The 22,047-nt window shown below is 43.9% G+C and overlaps 1 long non-coding RNA gene across 3 annotated transcripts in view; it reads right to left on the bottom strand.

Moving 5' to 3' along the window:
* Nucleotides 1-22,047, bottom strand: part of LOC132380449 (uncharacterized) — a 224,436-nt gene that overhangs the window by 113,713 nt on the left and 88,676 nt on the right. The window contains exon 3 of one of the 3 annotated variants that reach the window (XR_009507774.1): nt 185-1,747. The exons of the other annotated variants lie outside the window; for them this stretch is intronic. This is a non-coding gene — a long non-coding RNA (uncharacterized LOC132380449). Of the gene's footprint in view, nt 1-184; nt 1,748-22,047 lie in introns of those variants that run through there. 3 annotated transcript variants of the gene reach the window in all.

Below are 22,047 nucleotides of genomic sequence, written 5' to 3'. Positions count from 1 at the left end.
TTTTCTGGCTTGTAAAAAAATTATATAATTTATAATATATAAATTATATAATTTATTTCAAAAGTTCAAAGTAAATTTTATTATGAAAATACATATCTGTCATCATATACAGATTAATTTTTTGCAAACATACTCAACAGATCTATAGAATAATAACTATAAGGAATCAATGAAAGACCGCTCAACTAGATCGTTCAACCAGAGTGCAGATGGCAAAAAACTTTGAAAATGCAAAATGGAAATAAATAATAATAAATAAATACATAAACAAATAAGTATCGAGAACATGAGATGAAGAGTCCTTGAAAGTGAGTCCATAGGTTGTGGGTACATTTCAATGATGGGGCAAGTGAATTTGAGCCTAGTTGTCCCCTTTGAATAAACTGCCTGTTGTTTGAGGGGTAATAACTGTTCCTGAATGTGGTGGTGTGTGTCCTAAGGCTCCTGTACCTTTTTCCTGACTGCAGCAGTGAGAAGAGAGCGTGTCCTGGGTGTTGGGGGTCCCTGATGATGGATGCTGTTTTCCTGTAACAATGTTTCACGTAGACATGCTCAATGGTGGGGAGGGATTTACTCACGATGGACTGGGCTGTATCCACTACCTTTTATACTATTTTCCATGCAGTCTTTGGTGTTTCCATACCAGACCATGATGCAGTCAGTCAATACACTCTCCACTACACATCTATAGAAGTTTGTCAAACTTTTAAATGTCATGCCAAATCTTCTCAAACTCCTAAGGAAGTAAAGGTGCTTTCTTCATAATTGCACCTACGTGCTGGGCCCAGGACAAGTCCTCCAAAATAATAACACCGAGGAATTTAAAGTCGCTGACCCTTTCAAATTCTGATCCTCCAACGAGGACTGGCTCATGGATTTCCGGTTTCCTTAATTTCAAGTCAAGTCACTTTTATTGTCATTTCAACCATAACTGCTGGTACAGTACACAGTAAAAATGAGACAATGTTTTTCAGGACCATGGTGCTACATGAACAATACAAAAACTACACTGAATTACGTAAAACAACACAAAAACTATACTAGACTACAGACCTACACAGGACTGCATAAAGTGCACAAAACAGTGCAGGCATTACAAAAAATAATAAACAAGACAATAGGCACAGTAGAGAGCAGTAAGTTGGTGTCAGTCCAGGCTCTGGGTATTGAGGAGTCTGATAGCTTGGGGGAAGAAACTGTTACATAGTCTGGTAATGAGAGCCTGAATGCTTTGGTGCCTTTTCCCAGATGGCAGGAGAGAGAAGAGTTTGTATGAGGGGTGAGTGGGGTCCTTCATAATGCTGTTTGCTTTGCAGATGCAACGTGTGGTGTAAATTCCCGTGATGGCGGGGAGGGAGACCCCGATGATCTTCTCAGCTGACCTCACTATCTGCTGCAGGGTGTTGCGGTCCAAGATGGTGCAATTTCCAAACCAGGCGGTGGTGCAGCTGCTCAGGATGCTCCCAATTCATCCTCTATAGAATGTGATGAGGATGGGGGGTGGGGGGGGGGGGGAGGAGATGGACTTTTCTCAGCCTTCGCAGAAAGTAGAGACGCTGCTTGAAGTCAATAATCAGCTCCTTGGTCTTGCTGACATTGAGTGAGAGGTTGTTGTTAGGGCAACACTCAGCCAGATTTTCAATCTGCCTTCAATAGACTGATTCATCACCACCTTTGCATATAACAATCAACTTGACTTCATGGAACTCAACTGAGTGTTATAAACATGCAGTAGATTGGGGAGCATCTGTGGAGATAGAAACAGAGTCAATATTTCTGCCTTTACAATGCTGATTATGTTGAGTGCGAGCAATTTCCGTTTTAGTGCCAGATTTCTGGGAACTACAGATTACATATTTGATCAATAGGCCCAGGAATTCCCTCCCTAAATTTCCCTTTGCCTCTCTGTCTCCTCCGCAGCACAAGGTATTCCCTACTTAAATGCTATGTGGTTACGGCTAGTTCCTTCTTTGATAATGGTCCTGTATTGCTTTATGATATTAAAGGTTATGTTATTGTGTTTCTTCCCCATTCTCATTTTATTGCAAGAACCTACGATGACTTATTTAACACAGATGGAAGCCTTTTGGCCCATTGAATTCATGCCAGCGCCATGAATCCTATCTGCCCCATTCTCACTCCCTGTCATTATCTCTGTAGTCCGGTAACTTACTCTCCATCGCATGCCCATCGGCTTGTGATGGAGCTGGCTGAATCTCCTACTCTCTGCAGCTTAGTTTTAATCCTGTGCATTGTAAACTATTGTGTGTTTCATACATTCTTACAAAGAAGGGAGAATACTTTAATGCGTGATTTACTAGCACACTGCATACATTTCCGCCCTCTCCCCCACCCCCCATTGCTCTATATTGGTCATCACAGATTGTACACAATGGATTTAAATTATCTCCCATTATGGAAAAACCTTCGGGCTACACGTTTCCTGTGGATCTGTTGATGAAGGTCACGCATAGAAGATTGAGCATAGATGCATGATCTGATTTCTAAATGGACAATGAACCCATGAACACTACCTCATTTCCTTTGCTCTCATTTGTCACTACTTATTTAATTTATTTATATACAATACATAAAACATATGATATATTACATTGATATATATCTATTATGGATACATGTACTGAAGGACAGTGAAAAACTTTGCTCTGCATGCCATCCACACAGCTAATTTCATGACATACAGGCAGCGGACACTTTATTGGATACCTCCTCTATCTAATAGAGTAGCCACTGAGTGTCCTGCACATTTGTTATCTTCTGCTGTTGTTGTCCGTCCACTTCAACGTCCGACGTGTTGTGCATTCAGAGATGCTTGTCTGCACACTGCTGTTGTTACGCATGGTTATTTGAGTTACTGTCCCCTTCCTGTCAGCTTGAACCGGTCTGGCCGTTCTCCTCTGACCTCTCTCATCAACAAGGCAGTTTCACCAACAGAATAGGCACTCACTGGATGTTTGTGTTTTTGCACCATTCTCTGTAAACTCTAGAGACTGTTGTGTGTGAAAATCCCAGGAGATCAGCAGTTTCTGAGATACTCAAACCACCCCATCTGGCACCAATAATCAATCTACAGTCAAAGTCACAGTTCATATTTCTTCCCCATTCTGATGTTTGGTCTGAACAACAACTGAACCTCTTGACCATGTCTGCATGATTTTAGGCATTGAGCTGCTGCCACGCGATTGGCTGATTACATATTTGGATTAACGAGCAGGTGTACGTAATACAGTGGCCTCTGAGTGTAAGTATATCAGGGTAGTACAAAGCAACAATTAATAACAATATGCGTAGTATAGTTTATATTGAAAGTGCAGCGCAGGAAGACAAATCAAATGCAAAGACCATGAAAGAGACCAAGAATTTATGTTTATCATGCAAGAGGTCTATTCAAGAGCTTAATGAGGTAGAATAGAAACCATTCTTGTCGCAGTGAGCGCTGGCAATGACTGAGCCCCGGGGCAGAGGAATGCCAGACTCCCATGTCGCGATAGAAACAAGAGGTTATACATGGGAATACCCACAGAGTATTGGTGACACGACCAAATGACACAAGACAAATCATTCTCCACACAAGACTCCATGAACAGTGCTGAACGGGAGACTGCATTAATAATCATGGAAGGTGAAAACCCCGTGCCAGTCACAATTAACTTGACAAGATTAAGCAGGAAGCACAAAGGCTTAACGACTCTCATTAAGACAAGTAATAAACACACGTGCTCGAAAAACCCAGAAGCCCGACGCACTATGACACTCCACAGAAGCCCTCAGTGCTCATGATAGTCCTTGAGCCTGTTGGTAGATATTTTCAAGTTCATATATCTTCTGCCCAATGGAATGAGTAGGAAGATGGTGGAGAAAGAATGGGGTGGGATTGATTTCCCGAGGCAGCAGGAAGTATCCATGGTATCAATGGAGGGGAGGTTGGTTTTCATAATGGATATGGTTGTGGTGACAGCTCTCTGCAGTGTCTGGGGCAGAGCAGGTGCTACATCAAGCAGACTGGAGAGCCCATCACGAGTATTCAGAAAAAAAACTGGGGGAAAATGTCCTTCTTTGAATATGGAGTATTCTACAATGGGGTCGAAACCCAGAGTGTATTGAAGCGACAGGGTCCTAGAGTGAGGAATGACCCGATGTTTGGACGATTTAAATGCTGGGCCAGATGGATTGAAAAGGCAGGGTGTCAAAACGGGAGGGAAGATTTGGGCTAGTTATGCTCGCTGCTCCTTGATGTTAACTCCACTCTTCACAGCTCTGAGCTCGAGGCTGTGGGCCTGCTCCCGCTGTTCTGGGCTCCATGTCCATGGACTTAGTTTCATTCTGAACATTGTTGTTAAACTTTTATTGTTTGCAAACTTTGGTTCTCTCTCTCTCTTTGCATATTTGGGCAGTTGCAGGATTTTTTTTAGTCCTTTTGGGTTTCTTTTTTCGTGGCTGCCTGTAAGAAGACAAATCTCGAGGTTGTATAATTTTCACATTTTTTGATAATTAGTGTATTTTGAACTTTGAAAACCCCCACATTTTGTGTTAAATCACCATCATCATTATATGCTGTGTCACATCACTTAAGCAATCATGATCCTTCTCCGACCATGATTGTTCTCGGTAAATTTTTCTACAGAAGTGGTTTGCCATTGCCTTCTTCTGGGCAGAGTCTTTACAAGACGGGTGACCCCAGCCGTTATCAATACTCTTCAGAGATTGTCAGCCTGGTGTCAGTGGTCACATAACCAGGACTTGTGATGTGCACCATCTGCTCATACGACCATCTGCCACATGCTCCCATGGCTTCACGTGACCCTGGCCAAGTGGTTAAGGCACTTGTCTAGTGATCTGAAGGTCACTAGTTCGAGCCTTGGCTGAGGCTACGTGTGTGTCCTTGAGCAAGGACACACTTAACCACACATTGCTCTGCGACAACACCGGTGCCAAGCTGTATGGGTCCTAATGCCCTTCCCTTGGACAACATCGGTGGTGTGGAGAGGGGAGACTTGCAGCTTGGGCAACTGCCGGTCTTACATTAAAAAAAACCCTGCCCAGGCTGGAGACTTTCCAAGGCGCAAATCCATGGTCTATCAAGACTAACAGAGGCCTACATACACACCTTGCCCAAGGCTGACCTGCAGGCTGCAGAGGGAAGAGAGCCCCACACCTCATTTAGTAGAGACATATCTCCATCCTGCCACCCAAACATGTTAACTACATACAGTGTGGTAAAAGCAGTGTTTTTAAATAGACTGGTTTTATTTTAAAGCGAGGTTTGAGTGACATTTCTTTCTTCCTCATCAGCATGCTGTCTGTGATCCATCAGGTCAAACATTTCGCTTCTATTTAGACTTTCAACAAAACATGCCCAAATTTGATTAACCAACTGCTTTAGCCCTGAGGACACGCGAGTCCAACTTCTACAATCAGCGGATTCGAAGATTTGTACCCAAGTAACTTAAGGTGCCATTAATCAGCAGAGAACATTTTAACACACAGCATCGATAGGTTAATTGGAAAACTGTTATATCCTAGCCTTGCTGTTTGTAAAGCACTTTATATTTTGCAAGGTACTGTGAATGTAGCAGTGATCTTTGCTGTAATTCCTCTGTACATTAACATGAAAAATAGAGAGCTTTAACACATTTGCATAATTATATTAATGGGACTTTACGATAGCTACCACTCAAACTAACAGATGCCATACAGCCGGCAGTGTGGGCTGCTTCACAATGGGCTGCGTGCACAAGGCAAGTTGGACACAGTCAATATTTTTCACATATTTATTATTTTTCTCCTACTTTACTCGGCAGAAGACACAGATGAAGAATAAGCCATGGGAGCAGCCCCAGGGTCAGGAACTGTCACTACCCCTCAAACACCTGAACCAAAGGGGATAACTTCACTCAACCTCGCTCGCCCCATCAATGAAACGTTCCCATGACCATTAGGCTCACGTTCAAGGACTCTTCTTCTCACGTTCATGATATTTATTTCTTATTTATTCTCTATTACTTCTTCTTCACAAAACAGGAGAAAGCCCTAAAGAATGAACGGCTGAAAATGTTAGAACCCCAAAGCCCTCACTCTCCCCTCCCACGCACAAGCAGCAGCCAAAACACCAACTCCCTCCCTCCCCCCCCCCACATAGGAATGGGGTAAAGAGAGGGGAATCAAGTTTGGGAGAAAGGGAAGGGAGGGGGGAGGGAGCAGAAAGCACCTGAGAGACATTCTGTAATGTTCAATTAACCAATTGTTTGGAATCAAGTGACCTTGCCTGGTGTCTCAGGGCTGGTTGTGTCTGCACCCGCACCATCCCCACCCCAGGTACTCCCTCTCTGCCACCAGTCCCACATCCCTCCCTTGGCACTCCACCCTCGCCATCCCCAACATCCTTTGCTCCCGCCAGATTTACAAACTCGCTCTCTGCTCCACATTAACAAATAAAGAATTGTGCAGAAGTCATAAGCACCCTAGCTATTTAAGTGAGCCTAAGACTTTTGCAGTGTTCTAGTACCTTAATAAAAATCTAACTATCTTAGATTTAACAAAAAGATCTGCTATTTGTGGAAAAGAATTCTCAGCCAGCTACATCATGAGCACAAACCGCCCTCCCCCCACCATAAAGGACTTTTTCAAAGGCGGCATCCATCTTTATACACCCACTTCTCAGTAGGGAGAAAGGGTAAATAGGGACATCAGGGAGGAGGTACAGGAGCCTGAAGATGCACATTCAATGTTTTAGGAGCAGCTTCTTCCCCTTCACCATCAGATTTCTGAATGATTCACTTATCATACTTTTTCTGATAAATGATCACTGCAGCTTCCCTTTCGGAGTTGAGATTCTGAGCTGCCTGTACAACCTTGTGCTTTTGCCGAGCGAACTGAAGTCACTCAGGACAGTTGTGGTTCGGCACATACGAGCTGAATCGAGGTGGTTTGGCTCAGGCCCGAGAGTGTGGAATAAGCCAAGGTTTGGCCATGGCTGGACTGGACTTGGCTGTGATTCAATGCAGCAGAACCAAAGCGAAGCAGAGCTGGGACAGCGGGGCCCCTGGGCCTGGGCCTGAGTGTGAAGAAGTACCCAAGGTTCGTTCAATATAAGCGCAAGGCTTAAATTGAGCAGGTAAGGGCCGAATCAAGGTGGTGGGGCCAGGAACCGAGAGCGAGGCATGTCCCAAAACTTGGACGATTTAAGCACCGGGCCTATTGAAAAGATTAGGGTGTCAGGACTGCAGGCAAGGGATGGGCTGGTTCAGCTCACTGTTCCACAACGTTTACTCATCTCTGCACTGAACCGAGGCTGTGGCCTTCAACGGATGGACTCCCGAATCAGCTGCTGGCTTCGTGTCTGTGGGCTTGTTTCTGTGAACTTCTGTTCCAAAAGCTATTTGCTTTCTTTTACTGCTTTCACGATTTTTCCCCCCACACATTGAGTGTTGGACAGATTTTTTTTATATGGACTTTATTGGGTTGCTTTCTTTCGGGGCTGTCTGTAAGGAGACAAATCTCAAGGTTGTATATAACATACATACTTTGGTAATAAATGTATTTTGAACTGTAAACATTTGAATGCGACATCATTATTCCTCGTTTGTAATATCATAACTTATAGTCATTTTTAATATCTTACGCTGTACCACTGCCACAAAAAACAATAAATGGATGTTCAAAATTTCATGACATTTGTGCTAGTGATAATACAATCTCAACCACCCTTTATAAGAATAAGTGCTTCCTAACCTCACACCTGAATAGTCTGCTTCTAATGTTTGGTTTCAAAACTCTGCAACTAATGGAAAAACTTTTCCTCCTTCAATCCTAAGTTATACTGAAAATTTGGCATGTTAACAGTTACAAAAATTAATTCTTATTCATTTTTGTGAAACCATCCGATGGGAGGTGCAATCGCATTGTAACTATTTGACTTGGCACAGGTACAAATATTTCGGTTAGTAGTTTTGTTTGAATGAATGTTGGCAATGGAAACCCCAGTCTAGGTGTAAGATATTTTTGGCCAGCCACTTGCTGTCTTTTTAACTTCTCAGTGGAAAGTACAAGCAAATTTTTCAACATCTGTTGATAATTTGGTTTTTGTCTTGAAATGATTACTTACAGATTCCTACTGGTTGGAACGCTGCAGGTTGGCGTCACTCCATCGCCAAACCTTGCAGCAAGTGATGAGCTGCCAAGTCAAAGCGGATGAACTGCCTGGCCAACGCATCACCGGCATCAGCCTACCTACCATCAAAGACATGTTTACAGAAAGGTGCCGGAAGAGGGCCAGTAACATCATGAAGGATCTCACCCATTCTTCTCATGAACTGTTTGTCCCACTCCCAGCAAGAAGGATCCACGCCAGGATCACCGGAGTCAAAAACAGTTACTTTCCCCAAGCAGGAAGGTTAATCACCTCCACCCACTAACCCACCCCTCCACATAACCCACCTCCACTACTTCATCACTTCCTGTCGAGTCACTTTACTTGCAGAGTCACCTACACGTTATGTCCACTGCATCATTGTCTGGTATTGGTTTTGGGGGTGCTACCACACAGGATTGAAAGAAGCTGCAGAGAGTTGTAAATTTAGTTGGCTCCATCTTGGGCCCTAGCCTACAAAATACCCAGGACATCTCAGCAGAGTCAAGGGATATGGAGAGAAGGCAAGAACGTGGTACTGATTGTGGATGATCAACCATGATCACATTGAATGGCGGTGCGGGCTCAAAGGGCACCTATTGCCTATTGTCTATTATCTTCAAGGAGCGGTGTCTCAGAAAGGCAGCATCCATTATTAAGGACCTCCAGCACCCAGGGCATGCCCCTTTCTCACTGTTATCATCAGGTAGGAGGTACAGGAGCCAGAAAGTACACACTCAGTGATTCAGGAACAACTTCTTCCCCTCCACCATCTGATTTCTAAATGGACATTGAACCCATGAACACTACCTCACTTTTTAAATATGTATTATTTCATGTTTTTGCATGATTTCTAATCTATTCATGAGTGTTCACCATCACTTCTGTTCTCCATCCGCACATTCAGTGACACGAATAGACAAGAGGCGCACACAAGGCTGTTGATAGGTTCAGGTTCAGTGCTGGTGAAAAAAACCGATAAAATCTTCCCTTATCAGCTGGTGCATTTTGGTTCCCAACTACTAGTAAAGAAAAAGACATCAGTTTTATGTGCAGCATCTACATTGAAACATAGAATGCAGCGTGTTATTTGTGTCAAATCAATTCAGGGATGATTGAGCTAGCCAGTCCACATGTGTTGCCATGCTTCCAGTGCCAATATCGCATGGCCATGGCTCAGTACAGTCTTTGGACCGCTGGGGACAATGGAGCACGCAGAGGAAACTCCCCCGGTTACAGGGAGAACTCCTTACAAACAGAGGCTTGAATCAAACCCCAATCTTCAGGTCACTAGTGCTGCATTAGAAGTGGTCGACCATAGTATCCGACAATAGCAGGGGAACTGCACGAGGGAGTTTTTAAAGTGGAAAAGCCTTTGCACCGGGGCAGTTCCACTCTCTTGACCTTAGAAGTCCGGGTCCAGTGGTACAAACAAGCGTCACAAACTGGGGTCTTCCTTAGCTGCAGTGGATGACCGTGACGTCACCTGTGTCTCACCGTGTCCTTCTCTCTCCATTGAGTGTTGCAGAACCGCCTTCCTGGCCACGGGATCTCACCCGCCCTAGCCCGCTGGAGCTGGCTAGATCAGGCATGTCCCTATCTCACTGGGTTATGAGACCCACCGGCTACCCTCCCCAGTTTAGCCCGCCTGTACCAGGGTGTGGCCACAGTCACATGCCAACAGCTACTTGGAGCCACAGGTGAGAATGAGTGTCCGGTAGGGACCAAAGGTGAGTGAGCTGTACTGGAGTAGACACGACAAGCCCCTGCACGATCAGATACCCCATACACCCCAGTGCTCCAATAGCTAAATGCTTATATACATTATCATGCTGTCATGTGAACAATAATATTTTTCTAATTTCCTCCCAAGTTCTTTTGACAACTCTTTAAAAGCTGTGAGCATTGGTCACAGTCTCCCACTTGCTAAACTGAACAGTTCTTGCTTGTCCTTATTAATTCCGAAGATGAATGCTATTCTCTCCTTGACTTCTCTACTATACGGTGAATAATCTCAGGTTCATTGGTCTCAGCACAAAACTAAAGCTACACATTCCAGAACTCATCCTGGCAAACCTTCGCTTTATCCTTTCCAAAGTCCTGAGGTCCTTAGAATGCAGCACCTGGATTTCATAATGCATTAGTCGAATTTCATTCAGTGATTTGTGGAGCATACGTTTCTTGCTTTTCATGCCATGTCCCTATTTATGAGGCCAATACACTTCCTCGATTGCCTTACAAGTTTGCCCAGCCACCTGGTGAGCAAATATCCACTTAGATACCTTTAAAATAGCAGATGGTCTCCAAAGTCCACCTTTCAAAGACATCTGACAAATGAATATTTGGGAATAGGAGGAGCAGCAGAGATAATAAGTGGCATGTTCAGTGCCTTCTCAAGAAATCCTACCTTTAATTCTCACTTAATAGCTTGACTGCTGCTCTGCTTTTGGCATCAGCTCAGGCAGACCTCCCAATCAACGTCGCTCAGAGAAATCAAAGCCTAACTTCACAGGGAAGAACTGCATAACCTCTGTGTGTCCATTGACCAATAGACGGCACCAAGCCTATTTATTTCCCCTTCATAGGGCAGTGAGAGAGGCTTGAGAGAAATCAGTGAGAGAAATCACTGCCTTGTGCCTGATTATATGAAGCCAATGCAGTTAACAGCTGGAACGGAGGATTTGAGGCTGCTAGTAAACTGCACAGTATGGCAAAATATATTCCAGATAATTTGACCAGCATTTCTGAGTATTGACTGCAGTAAGTTCTATTTATTGACATACTGTCTCCTGGGCTCAAATGCAAAGTGTGATTGGCTGAGCAATCACTCAGTAGAAAATGGTATTGTTGTCCAAATGAGTTGGCAGCTTCAGGATCAACAATACTCTCTCAGTTACATTTATGGAACAGAAGGCCAAAGAGTTTTTGCAGCCTCGCTCATGATGCACAACCGTGAGTCTGCGTACTTACTGACTCCCCGCTGCGCCGCTGGCGTTTGGGGCGGCAGTGAGGTTCCTCCATCTCTGACGGTGCCAGTAGCTTCTTCTCTGTCAGTCATGCAAGTCCCGGGTGGAGACTCAGGAATACTGTCGCAATCTGATGTAGAAGGATTCTTCATTACTTTTGGTTTATCAGTCAGGGTCATTAACCCTGAGCAAACCTGGAGGACCGGTGGACTACTCTTACTTTAACCTCTACCCTTTGACCTGTTTGGCATGGGTGACCCTACCAAGAGCCAAAGCATGAAGCCCTGACTCCAGCCAGCATAGCTCTCTGGGTCACTGAGGGACACAAGCCTCCAAACCATGACTAGGTTGTGGTCCTCTCGGAGGGAGTCTAGAGTCAGGTCACTTGTCTGAGTGCTACTGGCACCACGTAACCCAGTACTACCTGCCGCATGGTCCGGTGGTCGGAGACTAAACCAGCTCCCTCACCAGACTTGCCTGGTGAGGAGGGTGGCCAGACACCCTGCCAGATGAAAATCAAGACCTGTCAAAGGGCGGATGAGCCCGCTCGTAGGGCCAGTGGCCATCTAGCGAACACGTGCCATGAAGCGCAGAAGGGGCATCCCTTGCATCGAAACTTGGTCTGGCCATTGACAGAACTTCCCCCAGCCGCGTCGGACCCCACCATACCGCTGGATCCGGGAGGGGATGTCGAGAGGGTGGGTCCGGACCTGTGCAACCCCCTACTCACCTAAAACCCAGTCACACACACATGCTGTTCCTCTCAACTGAAAGGAGCCAGCATCATCCTATGGGATGGATAGCCAGAAGATGTTACAACTACCAATGTATTATGGGGGTATCCCACACCACCATCAGCAGTGTTCAGAGGAGGCACAGCCCTCCCCACCATTGGCAGCATCTACAAATTTCAAAGTAAGTTATCATTGAAGTACATACAGTCTTGTACATATGGTCTTGTGCACAGTACTGTAGTAATGTTATGTATTACACTGTACTACTACCAAAGGAAAAAAAAACAAATTGCATGACATACGTGAGTGATGATAAGCCTGATTCTGATACGGGTCTCTATTGTGAACTGAGAGTGGGAAAGGAGCAGGGAGAGGGGAATCATGGTGGGGAAAAGGGGAAGGACGAGGGGAGGGAGTGAGAGGCACCAGAGAGATTTTCTTAAATAATCAATAAGCCACTTGTTTGGAATCAAATTACCCTGCCCGGTGTCTCAGGGTCGGGTGTGTCTGCACCCACACCACCCGTCCTGCCCCTGGCTTTCCTTCTCTGCCACCTGTCCCACACCACTCCCGCGGCACTCCACCCTCGCCACTCCTGACATCCTTTGCTCCTGCCAGATTTGCAAACCCGCTGTCGGCTCCACATTGACAAATACAGTACTGTGCAGAAGTCTAGTTATATATAGGTGCACAGTACTGCATGTCGGTGATAATAAGACTGATTCTAATTCTGATTCCATTCAGGGACAACTGATTCCCTTGGGTGGACTGTTCAAGGACAGGGTTGCAAACATGATGATTTGGCACATGGCGCATTGGAGGATGTGAGCAAATAGTGATGATAATCTGAGACCCAGATTAGGCTATTCGAAAGGGAATTGCTTAGCCGGGATAGTCACTTGAGAAAATGCAGTACTGTGCAGAATTATTAGGCTTGTATATATAGCTAGTGACTTTTGCCCACACTACTGTAGTTGTCAATGTGGAGCGCAGAGTGAGTTTGCAAAGCTAGCAGAAGCAAAAGATGTTGGGAATGGTGAGGGTGGAGGGGTGTGGGACAGGTGGCAGAGAAGGGGTGCTGGGGTGGGGGTGTTGCGGGTGCAGACACACCCAGCCCCGAGACACCAGGCAAGCTCATTTGATTCCAAACAATCGGTTTATTGGTCATTACAGAATGTCTCTCTGGTGTTTCTCACTCCCTCCCATTTTCCTTTGCCTTTTCCCAGCCCTGATTCCCCTCTCCCTGCCTCCTTCCCACTCTCAGTCCACAACAAGACCCATATCAGAATCAGGTTTATCATCACTCACATCCGTCATGAAATTTGTTTTATTTTGTAGCAGCAGTACTGTGCAATACATTAAATTACTACAGCACTGTGCAAAAGTCTTAGGCATCCGAGGAGATATATATATATATATATACTGAAGACTATTGCACAGCACTGTAAATGAGAAGGGTTTTCTTTTGTTTGCTAGAATTTTATTTACTTTTTTCAGGCATGGGACTGGGAACAAATTTGATCGCCTCAGTCAGCCAGTGCTCACTTGGCAACTCCTGCTCCATTTCATTCATGGTTTCCAAGTTCCAGCCCCACATCAGACACTTGAGCACAACAATCTAGGCAGCACCACCCTGCTGGATGTTTCACGTTTTGGACAACGTCTTTAACTGAGATCCTGTCCGCTTGCTCAAGGCCAGTGGAAAAGGTTCTACAATGTAGTTTCTGAGAAACGGGAAGTTCAGGGCGTTACGGCCAAGTATTCTGAAGCAGATTATCCAACCATTGTGCGCTCAGTGGCCAATTTACTAGCTACCTGATAAAGTGGCTGCAGAGTTTAGATTCTTAGTCTTCTGCTGCTGTAGCCCATCCACTTCAATGTATAACATAATATCCATTTGGAGGTGTTCTTCTGCACACCACTGCTGTAACGTGCGGTTATTTGAGTCACTGTCACCTTCCTGTCAGCTTGAACCAGTCTGGCCATTCTCCTCTGACCTCTGACCTCTCTTACCTGTGGATGAAAACAAGGCGTTTTCATCCACAGAAAATCTGCTCACTGGATGTTTTTTTTTGTTTTTTGGCACCATTCTTTGTAAACTCCAGAGACGGTTGTGTGTGAAAATCCCGGGAGATCACCAGTTTCTGGGATACTCAAACCGTCCCATCTGGCACCAACAATCACTCCACTGTCAAAGTCACTTAGATCACATATCTTCCCCCTTCCGATGTTTGGTCTGAACAAGCGCTGAAATGCTTGACAGTGTCTGCATGCTTTTATGCACTGAGTTGCTGCCGCATGATTGGCTGACTAGATAATTGCATTTATGAGCAGGTGCACAGGTGTATTTATTAAAGTGTTTGCACTTCATTGGTTACAAATGACCCTGGTTTCTGAATGATACGGTAAGCTTCAGTTCATGTGCCAGTATTTTCTTCTCCACACAATTTACTTTAACCAAACCACTGTAAGATTCATGTTTATTCGTTGCAGAATCACAACGCTCATTTGCATTTTCTCGTGTTCCTATTACACAATCATTCCACCGAGACAGGTAACAGCTGGCTTGATTGTTGGGGGAGAATGCTCGTCTTTTAATTAACCAAAGACACAAAATGTGTAAAAGCCCTTTGGAAACCTTTCTCTGTAATTTCTAAGCATAACAGATTTGTGTGCAATGCCCCAAATTATAATGAGATTGCAACACATCCTCAAATGCTTTAAGTAGTGACAGAACAGAAATAACCATGAGCAAATCTGTCCTTCATTATCTCAGGTGGGAAAATGGTGAAGTTGGCAAAATGGTTTCTTATTGTTACATGAAAAAACTTGCCATAAACCTCCAAGAGGACCACAACCTTGTTCTAGGGGGTCGAAGGCTTACATGCCTCAGTGACCTGGAGCTCTATGTTGGTTGAAGTCGGGGCTTTATGCTTTAGCTCTTGGTGGGGTCACCCATGCCAAACAGGTCAAAGGGTAGAGGCCAGAGTGGTCCACCAGTCCTCCAGGTTCAGGGGGTTCAGCTCAGGGCCAACAACCCTGACTGGTCAAATAAAACTTTTATGGAACCAGCAATGAAGAATCCAACTACATCTGAGTGTGACAGTATTCCTGAGTCTCCACCCGGGATTGTATGACTGACAGTAAACCGAGAGGAAGCTATTGACATGATGAAGGAAGCTGTGAATGCCACCAGAGGTGGAAGACCTTCTTGCTGCCCTAAGCACCTGCAATGTTACAGGCAAAAGAAGAAGATGCCCGCCTTACGGAACAATTCATTGCAAAGAAGCATTGTGGTGGTATAAGGTAACCGCGTTAGTGTGACGCTACGGCTAGGATCGTCGGAGTTAAATTCCTCCCCATCAACACACGGGTTTTCTCCAGGTGCTCTGGTTTCCTCCCCCATTCCAAAGACATACCAGTTAATAGGTTAATTGGTCATTGTAAATTGCTTGTGATTAGGCTAGGATTACATAGGTGGGTTGCAACCCAGCCCATCACAAGTAAAGTTCTCCCTGCCATTGAGCACATCTACAAGGTGTGCTGCCATAAAATCAAAGACCCCCACCATCAAAGCCATGCTGCCTTCTCACTACCTCCATGGGGCAGGAGGTAGAGGGGCCTTAGATCCGACAACACTAGGTCCAGGAACAGTTATTCCTCTTCAACCATTAGACTCCTGAACCGGCGTGGATAACTCCACTCACCCTATCACTGAAATGATTCTACAATCTATTGACTCACTTTCCTGGATTCTACACCTCATGTTCTTAATATTTATTCATTTTGTTAAATTTGTTCAATTTGTCTTCTTTGCATATTGCTTATTTGTCAGTCTTTGTTTTTTTTAATAATTCTATTGTATTTTCCAATGGAAAATGAATCTAAATGAAGGTAATATATGGTGATATATACAGTACTGTGCAAAGGTCAAGGGCACATGTTCATAGCTAGAGTGCCTAAGACTTTTGCACAGTACTGTATTTGTCAACGTGGTGCGGAGATCAAGTTTGTAAATCTGGTGGGAGCGAAGGATACTGGGAATGCTGAAGTGGAGTGCCGCGGGAGGGGCGTGGGACAGAGGACAGAGAAGGGGTGCCAGTGGTGGGGAACTGCACAGGTGCAGGCACACCCAGCGCTGAGACGCCAGTGAAGATCGTTTGATTCCAAATAATCATCACTCACTTATGTTATGAAATCTGTTTTTATTTCAACAGTAGTAAAGTGCAATACATAAGGTTGCTACAGTACTGTGCAAAAGGCACTGTAGCTGGACATATGCGCCTAAAACTTCTGCGGAGTTCTGTAACAAGTGTGAAATATATAAGTTACCCAGGCACACCAATAAACATTGACAAAGTTTGGTATCCACAAGTGGAGTTGATCCGCAACATTGCACCATCCTAAACAATTTAAAGTGGAGATCCTTAACTGCATCAAATATCTTGCAGAAGTTTAACGTTGAATAGACCATTAAACCTTGCAAATATGTTTTGGACAGCAGCTGGTGGCTGTGTCCCTGGATGGCTTTGTACCTGGCAGCTTTTTATTCCATACCGCTCACCTGTTATCTGCGTTGCTCACAGCTCTTTGCTATTTCCACTCTCTAATTGGAGTCGGTGCCTGAGGGCGGTACGTTTGATTCTTTAAACGCCGATTCTTGGGCCGGGCCCCCATCTCTCTCTCTCTCTGCTGCTGTTCCAACACCCCGGGCTGCAATTTTAATTTTCTGATTTATCACTTCTCTTTTTCCAAGTCATATCCATTATCTACATCACTGATTCCATTGCTTGCCCCAGGTCTTCATCTTCACCGCAGCTCTTCCAGGTTTTAAAGGCGTTTTGCAAAATATTGTCAATATTAAAAGTCTAAAAGCAAGGAGGAGGGTCCTGAGGAAGAGTTGTAAAGTGTCAGTGAGAATTACAACATGATTACAGGCCCTTCTGGCCCAATTATACCCATATGACCAATTAACCTACTAATCTGGGCTTCTTTGGAATGTGGGAGGGAACCCACATGATCACAGGGAAAATGTGAAAATTCCTTACAGACGGAACCAGGAATTCAAGCAGCATCGCTGGTGCTGAAGTAGTATTATGCTAGCCCCCACACTACCCAAGATCAAGATCTCCGAAGATAGAGGGTTTGACCCTTCTTTGTGGGTGAAGTTGGTGGGCAAAAATCAACTGGTGGATGAAAATCAGCTGGAGATTTTCCAAGACTTCGATTTTTTTTTCTGCACAGGTTTCTGGAAGTGTTCAGTTGACGTCTGATTTTCCATTTGGAGTCTCACTTGCTCAGCTGAGAATATCAAATTGGTTTCTCCCCCCAATTCGTCAGAAGTGCTGCATACGCAGGGCCCTTAGTATTATCAAGGATCCCACCCGTCCATCCAGCATCCTCTTTGACTTTCTACCATCAGGTAGGAGACTCCGATGCACAAAGACAAGAACGGTCAGGATGGGAAACAGTTTCTTCCTTCAGGCCACTGGGCTTCTGAACTTCCTGCCAAGTCACATTCATAGTTGTTACCAGATAAATTTTTGTACTGTACAATATTTAATTTATCCAGGCAAACACGAGGAAATCTGCAGATGTTGGAAATTCAAGCAACACACACAAATGCAGGTAGAACACAGAGGCCAGGCAGCATCTATAGGGAGAAGCGCTGTCGACGTTTCAGGCTGAGACCCTTCATTAGTCCTGTGCATTTTGTGTATGTTGCTTTAATTTATCCACTTTACTTTGTTTGTCTATGTGTAATTCATTTGTAGATTTTATCTTTACTTTCCTAAGTTATTGTGTGAATTTTGTGCGTTATGTGTACTACTGTGCTTTACCCCCCCAGTATGGAGAAGCATTGCCAGGCCTAGTGATATACAGTTACTTAGTTAACTTGACTTGACTTGCAATTGTCCCCAACTTTTTCTGCTGCTTTTCCTCTGAGATTAATAGTCACCAATTCAGCAGAGAGTCCCTTTTCTATGTTCATAACGTTGGTCAATTATCAAAAAAAGGTAATTGTGAAATTGTAAATTACGGGCGGCAGAGTAGCACAGTTCGTAGCGTGATTCTTCACAACGCCAGCAACTGAGGTTCAAGTCTCACCATTGTTTGTAAGGAGTTTGCATGTTCTCCCTGCGACCTTGCTGGTTTCCTCCAGCTGCCCCAGTTCCCTCCCACACTCCAGAGATGTATGGTTAGGGTTGGGTTGGGTAGGTTTTGTGCCTGCTGTGTTGCCTCTGGAAGCACAGTGACGCTCACACCCCGAGCGACCCATTCGAACTGTGTTGGTCGTTGACGCAGATGACGCATTTCACTGTATGTTTCAATGTTCTAATGTACATGTGATAGATAAAGTTAATCTTTTCTTTTTTACAATAGTGTAATAAGACCCTAAGACATAGGAGCAGAATTAGGCCATTCAGCCCATTGAGCCATCATGACTGATCCCGGATCCCACTCAACCCTGTACACCTGCCTTCTCACCATACCATTTGGTGCCCTGACCGATTCAGAAACGATCAACTTCCGTCTTAAATATACGCACGGACTTGGCCTCCACCGCAGTCTGTGGTAGAGCATTCCACAGCTTTACTACTCTCGGGCTAAAAAAACTCCTCCTTACCTTTGTTCTAAAGGGCAGCCCCTTAATTTTGGGTCCGTACCCTCTAGTTCTGGATACCCCAAACAGAGGAAACATCCTCTCCATCTCCATCCTGTCCAGGGGTTCACAAACTTTTTTATGTCATTAATCGAGGGGTCATTAGACCCCAGGTTAGGAATCCCTAGTGTAATGGAATGAAGACAGCTGACAGACCCTTGATCTATGGCATCCTTCCTTTAGCTGCACAACCAGGACTGACAACGATGCTCCAATGCATTGTCACACGTACTAAGATGTAGTTAAAATCTCATCTTGCATACTCTTCATACAGAATCAAATCACTGCCCAGTGTACTGACGTAGTACAAAGTAAAACAATAATCAAATGCAGCATAAAGTGTAATGGCTACAGAGAGAGTGCAGTGCAGGTGAACAATAAAGTGTGAGATCATAGCAAAGTAGATTATGAGATCAAGAATCAATTCTTCAAAGTCCAAAATTCTAACTAGATTAATCATCATAATATATATCATCATCATTATTATGTGCCGTGTCACGTAACATCATCATCATGTGCCGTGTCACATGACATCATCATTATGTGCCATGTTGTATGATGTGGGCGATCATGGTCTATCCCTGAACATGATTGTTTTTGGCACACTTTTCTACAGAAGTGGTTTGCCATTGCCTTCTTCTGGGCAGTAACTTTGCAAGATGGGTGCCCCCAGCCATTGTCAACAATCTTCAGAAATTGTCTGCCTGGCGTCAGTGGTCGCATAACCAGGACTTGTGATACACACCAGCTGTTCATAGGACCATGCACCACCTGCTCCCATGGCTTCACATGCCCCTGAAAGGGAGCTAAGCAAGTGCTACACCTTACCCATGGGTGATCTGCAGGCTAACGGAGGCACACGAGAAGGCCAGGAGTTGGACTTTGCTGTCAGAGGCTATTTGAGGCGCATGCTATGAGGAGCACTTTTAGGACTTGAGAGCTTGTCGACAACCTTGGAACCAACTCTACCCTTTATAATTTTGTATTATCAAATCTCTTCTCAATGTTTTAAGTTCCAAGGAATAGAGTTAAAATATAAAACATTTTTTATTCAAGCATACTAAAATGTTTGCAGGCTGAGCCTTCAGCTTAGTTGGACAAATCCTATCAAACCTTGAGCTGAGAAATTCAATGGCTTGGCTGACGGTCACGTACCTGGGTACAACATCTGCAGTTTTATCTTTGAGTGTCAGCTGAGCTTCTAGGTTTTGGTTCAAGTTCAACAACATCAGAAATATGGCAAAACACTTCAAGTGATTCTGAACTAGCGTGACAGAGTTAGGATGCTGTGTCTTTAAAGCTACTAATGGATGTCAGAACTGCATGCTCAGGTAAACTGGGAAGATTTTATCATACTTGTACTTATCCTTGGTCAACAAATTATCTGGTCCTTATAACACTACTGATGTATCTTCCAGAGCACCCTGGGGTCCTCATCAGATTTATCTGCCGGTAAGCCCACAAACATGTCGAATAGCTCCTCCCTTTTAAAGGCAACATCTGAAAGAATCTTTTTGCTCTGCCCGCAACTGAAATTATTTATTTATTTTTTTCTGAGATACAGGACTGTAGCAGACCTTTCTGGCCCAATGAAATTGTTAACTATATATCTCCTTCTTCCTAGTGCATACTGTTGGAAACCACAGATTTCTTAAAATTCTACTTTTTATAAGATCTGTCCTTTTTAACAAACTCATAATGTTTCACTGACAGAAAACAGTATAGCAGTTAAATTAATGGTTTATCACCTTTCTCATGTTTCATTGGCTAAGTATTAACACATTACCCATATGATCTAACTGTTTTAATCATGCAGTCTATTAACTAATTTATCTCTGTCTAAGGAATTTCCCTTATCTTATGTATGAAATTGATAGATTTTTTCAGAAGTGCCATCTTTTGTTCTATTATCTTACACCCTTTAGCACTAATTTCCCTCTTTGCATCATTTCTCAGCTCTTTATTTATTTTGCTTACCATTTGAGTGTTAGCTGGTACTCTAAAATAAACTGCAATCTTGGAATTAAGACTGCTCGCCAATTTTTTGACTGACAAAAGAACCCCAAGGATCAGAAATTAAGCAGAAATCCAACAATACAAATGAGAAGTGCTCGTTCAAGCCCTCAACTCTGTTCTTTAACCCCTGCACATATTGCCAGTTTAGAGTCCATTGGGCCCTCCTCTTTCCCTTAGTATTGCCTTGACTGATCTACACATAAAATGCTCTGGCATTTTCCTTAATAGGACACAGACCAATACAACACAGGAGCAGGCCTTTCAGCCCACAATGTTGTGCCAAGCGAATTAAATTAGTAAGCAAATGACCAACTAAACTAATCCCTCCTGTCTACACAATATTAATGTCAAGGTTCAAAGTTCAGAGTACACTTATTATCGAAGTGTGTGTACTATATACAACCTTGAGATCTGTCTCTTTTCAGGAGACAACAAAGAAACCCAGTAGAACCTATTTCTTAAAATAAAACACCATCAAACACCCAATGTGCACAAGACATTGTACAAACAATAAAAATAAGCAAATAAATTCTTCCACTTGCCATTGATTCATGTGTCTAAGAGCCTTTTGAATGCCTTGGTTGTATTTGCCTCCATGACCACCCAAGCAGTATATTCTAGGCACCCACAAAACTTTTCTAGACAACTTGCCCACACATCTCATAGAGCTCTAGAATCATAGTGGAATACAGCACGGAAACCACCCTTTGGCTCATCCAGTCCATTCTGAACTGTTATCCTGCCTAGTCCCATCGACCTGGACCATAGCCCTCCATACATCTCACATCAGTGTACTTATCCAAACTTTTCTTCAAAGTTGCAATCAAGCCAGCATCCACCATTTTCATATCTGCACTATATCTCAAAGCGAAGAAGTTCCCCCTTATATTCCCCTTAAATATTTCACGTTTCACCCTTAACCTATGACCTCTAGTTCCAGTCTTTCCCACTCTCAGTGGAAAAAGCCTGCTTGTATTTCCCCTACCTATATCCCTCTTACGTTTGTATACCTCCTTGAATTCTTCCCTTATTCTCCAGGAAATAAAAATCTATCCTATCAAACCTTTCCCTATAACTCAGGTCCTTGTAAATTTTATTTGTATTCTTTCAGTCTTATTGATAACTTTCCTGTATGAAGGTGATTAAAACTGTACTCAAAATTTGGCCTCAGCAAAGTCTTATACAACTTCAACGTAACATCCCTTGTTCTGCCAAAGCGTTTCGGCTTGAAACATCGACTGTACTTTTTTCCATAGATGCTGCCTGGCCTGCTGAGTTCCTCCAGCATTTTGTGTGTATTTCTCAGATTTCCAGCATCTGAAGACTTTCCCTTGTTTGTATCCCATCTTCTGTACTCAGTTTTTTAATTCATGAAGACCAATATGCCAAAAGCTCTGTTTACGACCCTATCGTTAAGTGGTGTTACTTTCAAGGAATTATGGGTCTGTATTCCCAGATCCCTGGGTAGAAGATTCTCTTTGTCATGTGAACACTGAAATATAGGTGTTGGGAAGGAGA

Source organism: Hypanus sabinus, chromosome 24 (assembly GCF_030144855.1).
Source record: "Hypanus sabinus isolate sHypSab1 chromosome 24, sHypSab1.hap1, whole genome shotgun sequence".
Taxonomy (NCBI): Eukaryota; Metazoa; Chordata; class Chondrichthyes; order Myliobatiformes; family Dasyatidae; genus Hypanus; species Hypanus sabinus.
Note: the sequence above shows the minus strand (reverse complement) of the source record. Positions and strands in the feature narration are given on the sequence as shown.